General features: G+C 40.5%; 1 pseudogene; it reads left to right on the top strand.

Moving 5' to 3' along the window:
- Window positions 1–4,922: 4,922 nt before the first annotated feature.
- LOC147310779 (uncharacterized) lies at window positions 4,923–8,948 on the top strand (annotated as a pseudogene).
- The last annotated feature ends 624 nt before the right edge of the window (window positions 8,949–9,572 follow it).

Consider the following 9,572-nt stretch of genomic DNA (forward strand, 5'->3'; position numbering starts at 1 on the left):
AGTGTGTGACTCGAGTCTGTGGCCTAAAAATGAAAAAATGTTCCCGCAGTGTTGTATTTGTACCAACAGATGATAACCCAGTAAAAATGAGTCGGCCCATGAGCTTCCTGGAAAGCACAACACACGACAGTTGTAATATTTGGATGACAAGTTTGAGTGATAAATACAAATGCAGACCTGAGACCCCAGAATATGAGGAAATGTCACTGGCTGATTTTGCTGCCTTGTGCAGGTTGGTGAGTGGTCCAAATGAAGGAAAAGATGTGCTTCCTCTTCTAAACCAGCTTGGATTTGTACAAAGGCGAAAGAATGATAAACCAGCTATAATCAGGTATTACCACTGTTCACAGGAAAAAGATCCTGAGCAATATTATGGTCGACTGTTGAGACTTTACCTTCCACACAGATCAGAGCAGGAACTGAAACCACAAGGGTTCCAAACCTATCAGTCCTTCTACAACTCAGGTTTTGTACGACTTCCATGTTCAGACCACAGTGAGTCTGTGAAAAGGGTTGTGAAAAGAAATAAAGACAAGTATGAGAAGAACTCTGAGGATATTGAGAGTGCACTGGAAGAGTTTGAACAAAATAGGGATGTTGTGATTGATGAATGGTGTAATCTGGCTCCTGAATCTGAAGTTGTGAGGCTGCAATGTGATGAGAATCTTCCTGAGAGACATTCTGATGATGAGAACGAACAGGAGAATGTTCCCGACTACAGTCGTCAGTCTGATGCTGTAACAAAGATCAGAGCCGTCAGAGAACAACCTGCAGTAGATCCAGCCGTGGTACGTGTAATGTATCAGAATCTGAACCAGAAGCAGGCCTGCGTGTTCTATGCCATAAGAGACTGGTGTATTCAGCAAGTTTGTGGTTTGAACCCAGATCCATTTTTCTTCTATATCAACGGTGGTGCAGGAACTGGAAAGTCACATCTGATTAAGTGTATTCATTCTGAAGCATCAAAGATCCTGAGCAGACTGCCTGCTAATGCAGAAGAAGCTGACATATCAAATCCAACTGTTTTACTGACTTCATTTACCGGTACAGCAGCTTTTTCTATCAGTGGCTCTATGTTACATTCTCTACTGAAACTACCCAGGAGTCTGAAACCACCCATTCAAGGACTTGGTAACCAACTGGATGAAGTCAGATCTGAGCTGATGAATGCTGAAATTATTGTTATTGATGAGATTTCAATGGTTTCAAAACCCCTTTTTGCTTATGTGGATGCAAGACTGAAACAAATCAAAGGCACTCAGAGACCTTTTGGTGGAATGTCAGTTTTAGCTGTTGGAGATTTTTACCAGCTGCCACCAGTGCGACAGTCTAAACCTCTCTGTGTTTACGATCCAGAACAGATTGACCTATGGCAGGAACATTTTCAGATGATCACTCTAACCGAGATCATGCGTCAGAAAGATGATGTGGCCTTTGCAGAGATGCTGAACAGGATTAGAGTCAAAGAAAAGACAGATGAGCTTTCTCAGTGCGACAGAGATTTGTTGTCACAGGCTGTGACTGCACCAGAAGAATGTCCAACTGAGGTCTTACACATTTATGCCACCAACAAGAATGTGGAATCCCACAACATAGATACCCTGAAGAAGCTTCATTCAAACATCATAATAATCAATGCAGACGATTTCCAGAAGGATAAATGTACAGGCAGAATGGAACGAAGAGACAAACCATTTACAGGTGGGCGAAATGATTTACCTGACACTCTGAATGTTGCTGAAGGAGCTCGAGTCATGCTGACCAGAAACTTGGACACACTAAACGGTTTAGTCAACGGTGCTTTTGGTATACTGGTAAAGGTGGTGAGATCTGAAAATGATGGACACATAATTAAACTGGGGCTCAGGATGGACAACCGGCAGCCTATGAGACACAACCGCAGTGCTAATGCAGCATCTGATGATCTTGTTTACATTGAGAGAGCAGAGGAGAGTCTGAAGTTTAAAGGAGCAGTACGCAGACAGTTTCCTGTAAAGCTAGCATTCGCCTGCACAATTCACAAAACTCAGGGTCTTACAACACAGACAGCTGTAGTTTCAATGAAGAACATTTTTGAACCAGGTATGGCTTATGTTGCTCTCAGCAGGGTGACGTCTCTCAGTGGACTCTATTTGCAGGACTTGGATGAGAAAAAGATTTACGCCAATCCCGAGGTAACTGCAGCGCTCCAAACCATGAGACAAGCCAGTGTTGAGGAAATGATGCCTCTTCTTCAGGTCAGAGAAACAGCCAGCAGACTTGACACTCTTACACTGATCCATCACAATACAGAGGGTTTGCCATCTCACATCAGTGACATCAAGAGTCATCATGAAATGTGTTTAGCAGATGTTTTGTGTCTCACTGAGTCTCACCTTCAAGGCTCCTTTGTTGCAGACAGTCTTCATTTGGACGGCTACACCATGTTCAAACGCAACAGACATGTGTCCTACACAAACTTTCCTCACATGGCCAGCAGAAGTGGTGGGGGAGTTGTTGTGTATTTGAGGAATCATTTTCAGGTTCAGGTAAAACAGTATCTGCATAATGTCACTGATCTTGAGTTTTTAGTGTTGAAGGTTCAGGCTCCATTCCCTGCACTCATTGCTGTTGTGTACAGACCCCCTGACTACAGTTTGACACCATTCATGCAAAACCTGGTAAGTCTTTTAGATTCACTTGAAATAATGGACTGTCACCCAATAATTGTGTGTGGAGATTTTAATGAGAACCAGTTGCAGAGTGGAAGAAAACAGATTCTGGAGCAGTTTCAGTCGAGAGGGTATTCACAGCTGATCACTTCTGCCACTACAGACAAGAACACCCTGCTTGACCTCATTTTTATTTCTCAGCCACAGAAATGTCTGTATTCAGGTGTTCTGAGATCATATTACAGTTACCACAACCCTGTCTTTTGTGTCCTGTCCTCGAGCCAATCATGAAGTCGTCTGGTGAGTTTTGAAACAATTACAGATCATGTTTGTTACAGAGTTTACTGATTGTAGAGCATGAAAAAGATTTTTCATTGAAAAAAGGGTCTTCCCTACTCTGTCTGTCAGAAGACTCTTTCTTATTGCAATGTTATTAATCATTTCACCAAATCATTGCTGAACTTCATGCAGAGCAGAGAACATCTGCTATCATGCACCTCTGATCTGAAATGTGCTGCAACATTTGATAAACCAACATCATGTTTTAAATGACTAAATCTTTTTACTATGACGTATGTAGCTCAACAAACGAGATCTTCCCCTCCAAGGGCTTTAAAATATGAAATAGTAAATAAATAAATCCCAGATAAATGCAGGTATTTATTGTGATGACATACACGAATAAATACAGACAATTATATTTTCTTGATTATAGTAGATTTTGTAGAATCAAAAGTTTTTGTGATGAATGAGTTTTTGCTTATCATGTTTTACAGGTAAAAAATGTCAAAAGTTTTAAACTATCTTTAGGCTACCAGAGATGTCTATAATGATACATTATGTAGAGAAAAACATTAGTACAGCTTACAGAATATGTATAAAAACTGATTTAGAAGTAAATGGATAGTTTTCTGAAAGTTCCCGACTACAGTTTAACACCACCCACCCAGCTCAGCCCCCAAGTGTCTATGTAATGCTGGTATGGTGTGTGAGTTTGACTTGGCCTTTATCCGGGTGGGTTTGGGTTTGGGTGGATAAAGGCCAAGTCAGAATGCTCTGAGCAGCTGGAAAAAGCTGCTAATAAACAAAGACATCAGAAAGTGTGGGCTTTAGGTGTAGCCCCCGCTTTCTGATGCACTAATTAAACTTAGTAACCGACACCCCATACCAGCATTACATAGACACTTGGGGGCTGAGCTGGGTGGGTGGTGTTATAAGCACGTGTTTTGTTAGATATATTTTTTCAGATAGGGCACAGTCTCCTTTGTGGGAAAACCTTCAAACTTCACCATCCTCAGCTGAAACAACAACATCTTAACACCATCTTCATGAACTGCTGAGCCAAACCTGATCCATCAGTGCTGGACTGCACAGATAACTACATGCCACAAGGAGACTGCTGTGTTATGAACTGCCATACCAGTGTGTCTTCAATGGAGAAGATGACACACCCATCACCTGACCTCCTGCCTGATCTGGAGACCATCATCATGCTGCCACACTACAACCTCTGAGACCATCAATGATGACTCCTACTGAGGAAACTGTATTTCCTGTCAGAGATGCTCAGTGATCCTCAGAGCAGAGAGAGGTATGATTCTTTATCTTTGATAAAAAATGTCAGTGTTTTTAATTCAATTAATTAATTAAAATCCTGTTTATTGAATAAACAATTCCACACTCAAATGATTATACTTGTTGACACTTTTTGAGTTTTAATTGACATTATGGATTACAAATCTATGCTTTTTCTACTCTGTCTCTCGGTGCAGGTATTGCTGTCTTCTGAGTTCTTCAGTGTCCCAACTGAGACATTCAAACCTCATTGCAGAGCTCATGTCTTTCCTCACCATCATGTAAGTGTGAGATTGCTCTGGATTCTGGTTATGTGGCCCGCAGCACCTATAAGGTATTTCAACATTGTTCATTGTATAACTTATTTGTAGTTTTTAGGGTTTCTACAGACAAATAAAATGTTCCTTTTTCTGTATTTTTTAGAACAAGCTCGTCCAGTGTGCCTGCATTCCAGCTTCTTAGACTCTACACAAGTGGACAGAGTATCAGTGTTTGACCACTCTTACAGACACTGACTTCTGTCAACTCACTGCTACTGATCAGGCACTTCATCCAGGAAGACAGAGGGCTGCAAGCCTGTCATCATTTCCAGTGTGGCTTTGTATTCTTGGGGTAGCATCAGATTTTTCCCACAAATATTCAAAGGTAACATTTATTTTAAGCTTAGTTATTAAATCAAAAGTCTTCTCTTGTGTTATGTCTGTGAAGGTTCTCATGGTGTCCTTTGATGTAGTCTCTCTCTTTACTTGCATACCCACTACAGAGGCAGTGGAGACTACAAGAAGACAGCTCCTTGGAAGACAGGACCAACTTCACACCCGATCAGATTTGCACACTGTTAGACCTCTGCCTTACCACTACATATTTCAAATACAACGAGGGTTTCTACAGACAAAAACATGGCTGTGCCATGGGCTCCCCCGTGTCACCTATTGTAGCCAACCTTTGCATGGAGGAAGTGGAAAGGAAGGCTCTTGGCTCTTTTAAAGGGAGAGTACCCAGCCACTGGTACAGATATGTAGACGACACCTGGGTCAAAATCAAAACTCAAGAAGTGGAATCCTTCTCTGCGCACATTAACGCCGTGGATAAAAACATCAAGTTCACCAGGGAAGACACAAAGGACGACTGTTTGCCTTTCCTGGACTGCGCTGTGCACATTGAAGAGAACGGCAACCTCAACATTGAAGTTTATCGGAAGCCCACACACACGGACCAGTACCTCCTCTTTGACTCCCATCACCCTCTGGAACACAAACTTGGAGTAATTAGGACCCTACACCACCGGGCAGAACATGTTCCCTCTAAGCCTGAAGGGAAAAAGAAGGAACACACACATGTAAATGAAGCGCTTAAAACATGTGGCTATCCTAATTAGGCGTTTATAAAGTCAGCAAAGATGCACAGAAAAGAACATCAGATACCAGCGAGGGAGGATAAGAAAGACAGATGCAACAACATTGTCATCCCCCATGTACTAATTAGACTTAGTAACCGACACCCCATACCAGCATTACATAGACACTTGGGGGCTGAGCTGGGTGGGTGGTGTTAAAAGCACTTGTTTTGTAGATATATTTTTTCAGACACGACACAGTCTCCTTTGTGGGAAAACCTTCAAACTTCACCATCCTCAGCTGAAACAACAACATCTTAACACCATCTTCATGAACTGCTGAGCCAAACCTGATCCATCAGTGCTGGACTGCACAGATAACTACATGCCACAAGGAGACTGCTGTGTTATGAACTGCCATACCAGTGTGTCTTCAATGGAGAAGATGACACACCCATCACCTGACCTCCTGCCTGATCTGGAGACCATCATCATGCTGCCACACTACAACCTCTGAGACCATCAATGATGACTCCTACTGAGGAAACTGTATTTCCTGTCAGAGATGCTCAGTGATCCTCAGAGCAGAGAGAGGTATGATTCTTTATCTTTGATAAAAAATGTCAGTGTTTTTAATTCAATTAATTAATTAAAATCCTGTTTATTGCATAAATAATTCCACACTCAAATGATTATACTTGTTGACACTTTTTGAGTTTTAATTGACATTATGGATTACAAATCTATGCTTTTTCTACTCTGTCTCTCGGTGCAGGTATTGCTGTCTTCTGAGTTCTTCAGTGTCCCAACTGAGACATTCAAACCTCATTGCAGAGCTCATGTCTTTCCTCACCATCATGTAAGTGTGAGATTGCTCTGGATTCTGGTTATGTGGCCCGCAGCACCTATAAGGTATTTCAATATTGTTCATTGTATAACTTATTTGTAGTTTTTAGGCCTTAACACAAATAAAATGTTCCTTTTTCTGTATTTTTTAGAACAAGCTCGTCCAGTGTGCCTGCATTCCAGCTTCACAGAAAAGAACATCAGACACCAGCGAGGGAGGATAAGAAAGACAGACACAACAACATTGTCATCCCCTATGTAGCCGGTGTATCAGAAAAACTCAGGAGAGTTTTCTCCAAATACGACATCCCAGTGTACTTCAGACCCAGCAAAACACTCAGACAGAAACTGGTTCACCTGAAAGACAAAACTCCTAAACACAAACTTAACAATGTGGTGTATGCTGTACAGTGCAGCGAGGAATGCCCAGACTTCTACATCGGAGAGACCAAACAGCCACTTCACCAGCGCATGGCACAACACAGAAGAGCCACCTCCACGGGACAAGACTCAGCAGTTCATCTGCATCTAAAGGACAAAGGTCACTCTTTGAGGATGCCAATGTTCACATTTTGGATAGATGGAGGAGTGAAAGAAGCCATTTACGTCCACTGTGAGCGACCATCTTTGAACAGAGGCGGTGGTTTACAACACCAACTGTCTGCCATCTATAATCCAGTTTTGAGTTCCCTCCCCAGACACTGTAACGTCCACTCACATCCTGGGAGTGGGCGTGGGTGATTTCCTGACCTCAGGAAATCACATGATAGGGTGGGGCCAGGTTTCACAATGAGCTCACCCAAAACCCTGGCTGATTGGGACCCACACCCACTTTCACACCTTGGCTCATGTGATTAGGTAGAGGATCATCAGGGGGTTCTTTGTCCCTGTTTGGGGAGAAACTCACACTGGGTTTAAATCTGGGACTCTCCACCATTGACCCTTAGAACTGAAGAAGCTTCTCGGATGAGAGGTGAAACGTCTTCAAGAAACTCAAAGAAGTCCAGACGCTTTTCTTTCCAAGCTCCTTAGACTTCACTTGTGTTAATTACATTTTATTTGTTGTTGTTTTCTTTTAGATTTATATGCAGTGATTGGATGTGGTGGAGCTTTGTTAACCGCGTGGAAAACATCTGTTTGTGATGATATTTACAATGAGGCTTTAAGGTGATAGTTTCCATGTAATTTCAATCCTTTTACTAAGCAAAAACATGTTTGCAATTAACATATTTTTTTAGTTTTGTCTTTTGGATTTATGGTTAACATTCCTCTGTGACAGCAAATACTAAACTGGTCCAAGTAACCAGCATATCATTGGTCAAAGGCAAAAAGGACCACATGTCACACTAGCAATGAATTTGTGACTGTGTTTGTGTTAGTAGTTACATAAATACAGGCCATTTACCATTTTACCATTTAGTATAGAGTAGGTCTAACAGTGGTTTTCCACATCTGCTCTAATATATATAGATAATGGGTCAGACATATAAAGTCATTTTGAAAAGTTCATAAAGGTCATTTATATGTGTTCCTCTTTATCATTTTATATCAGGTCAAACAGCTGACTTGAGTTTTGATCAGAGTAGAACCATAACATTCATGCTAATGGTTCTACTGTTTACAGTTACTTTATGATGGATTTCACCCTGGTCACAGCACTATGTGAAAAGCTGTTAGAGGTAAAGTTAAGCCAATTAATACCTCATCATAAGTCACTCTCTAACGCAGGGCAGTGATTATTATTCACTGTAATTTATTCCACAACAATGTTCTTTATTTGATTCTTTAAATATGCACATCGATTGTTTAGCTGTGTGACTCTCCACACCTGAAATATATCACAATGTGGACTTCATTTCGACAGTATTTTGTAGATTGGTACCATATTTATCATCAAATCATCTTGTGCACTTATTAACTAAATGTTGTTTGTTTTTGTTTTTTTGTTTGTTTGGGGTTTTTTTGTTGCCATTTTTACATTTCACCAACTGTGTAAATTCTGCAATTTTACTTTGGTTTTGTTTCACATCAGTTTATCTGCTGGCTGGTATTCCTGTCTTCCTTCTCTCACCCCAACCGGTCGCAGCAGATGGCCGCCCCTCCCTGAGCCTGGTTCTGCTGGAGGTTTCTTCCTGTTAAAAGGGAGTTTTTCCTTCCCACTGTCGCCAAAGTGCTTGCTCATAGGGGGTCATATGATTGTTGGGTTTTTCTCTGTATCTATGAAGCGCCTTAAGGCGACTTTTGTTGTGAATTGGCGCTATATAAATTTAATTGAATTGGTTTTCTTCCTTTTCTAATGTTTCTGGTCATTTTTCACAGTTAAACAAGTAACTTTGAGGTTACTTCATCATTTTTAGCTTTTTATCTGTTTACAGTTTTTTCCTAATAATTACATTTCTGCAAAATTATAGCAGTTCTGATAAGTTGTAATATTTCTGCCAAGTTATTAATTTTCTACTAAATTATATCATTTCTGCTAAGTTATGTTATTCTAAATTATTACATTTCTGCTAAGTTGTAGCTTCTGGTAAATTACAACGTTTCTGCTGAATTGTTATGTTTCTTCTAAGTTATTGCATTTCTGCTAAGTTATTGCATTTTTGTTAACTTGATGTTGTTCTGCAAAGTTATTAAAATTTCAACAACTTTTTAAAAACTAGCTTTGATTTCTTCAGCTTCTTCAGCTATTTTCAACTATCTTCAGCAGACAGCTTCAGCTTTACAATTTCTACAACTTTTCAGCTTTTTCAGCTACTTTTTGCATGCAGCTTCAGCTTTAAAGCATCCACACTGCATTTTCGCAGGAAATGCAAATTTTTCTAGTTGTGTGGATGCTTTAAGCATCCACACTATTGAGTTCCTGTTTCTCTTTATTGTGTGGATGCTTTAAGCATCCACACTATTGAGTTCCTGTTTCTCTTTATTCTTTATTATTGTGTGGATGCTTTAAGCATCCACACTATTGAGTTCCTGTTTCTCTTTATTCTTTATTATTGTGTGGATGCTTTAAGCATCCACACTATTGAGTTCCTGTTTCTCTTTATTCTTTATTATTCTTAGGACTTCCGTACACTTTTCGCCGTGGAACTACTTCCACAATTTTTGTGCTATTTTCACCGTTCAAACTTTAAACTATTCAGCTATTTTTGCTAATGCCGGCTATG

Source organism: Aulonocara sp. 'chitande type north' Nkhata Bay, linkage group LG16 (genome assembly GCF_057382095.1).
Source record: "Aulonocara sp. 'chitande type north' Nkhata Bay isolate Kocher_YH1m ecotype deep benthic linkage group LG16, A_spYH_male_GT1.1, whole genome shotgun sequence".
Classification (NCBI taxonomy): Eukaryota; Metazoa; Chordata; class Actinopteri; order Cichliformes; family Cichlidae; genus Aulonocara; species Aulonocara sp. 'chitande type north' Nkhata Bay.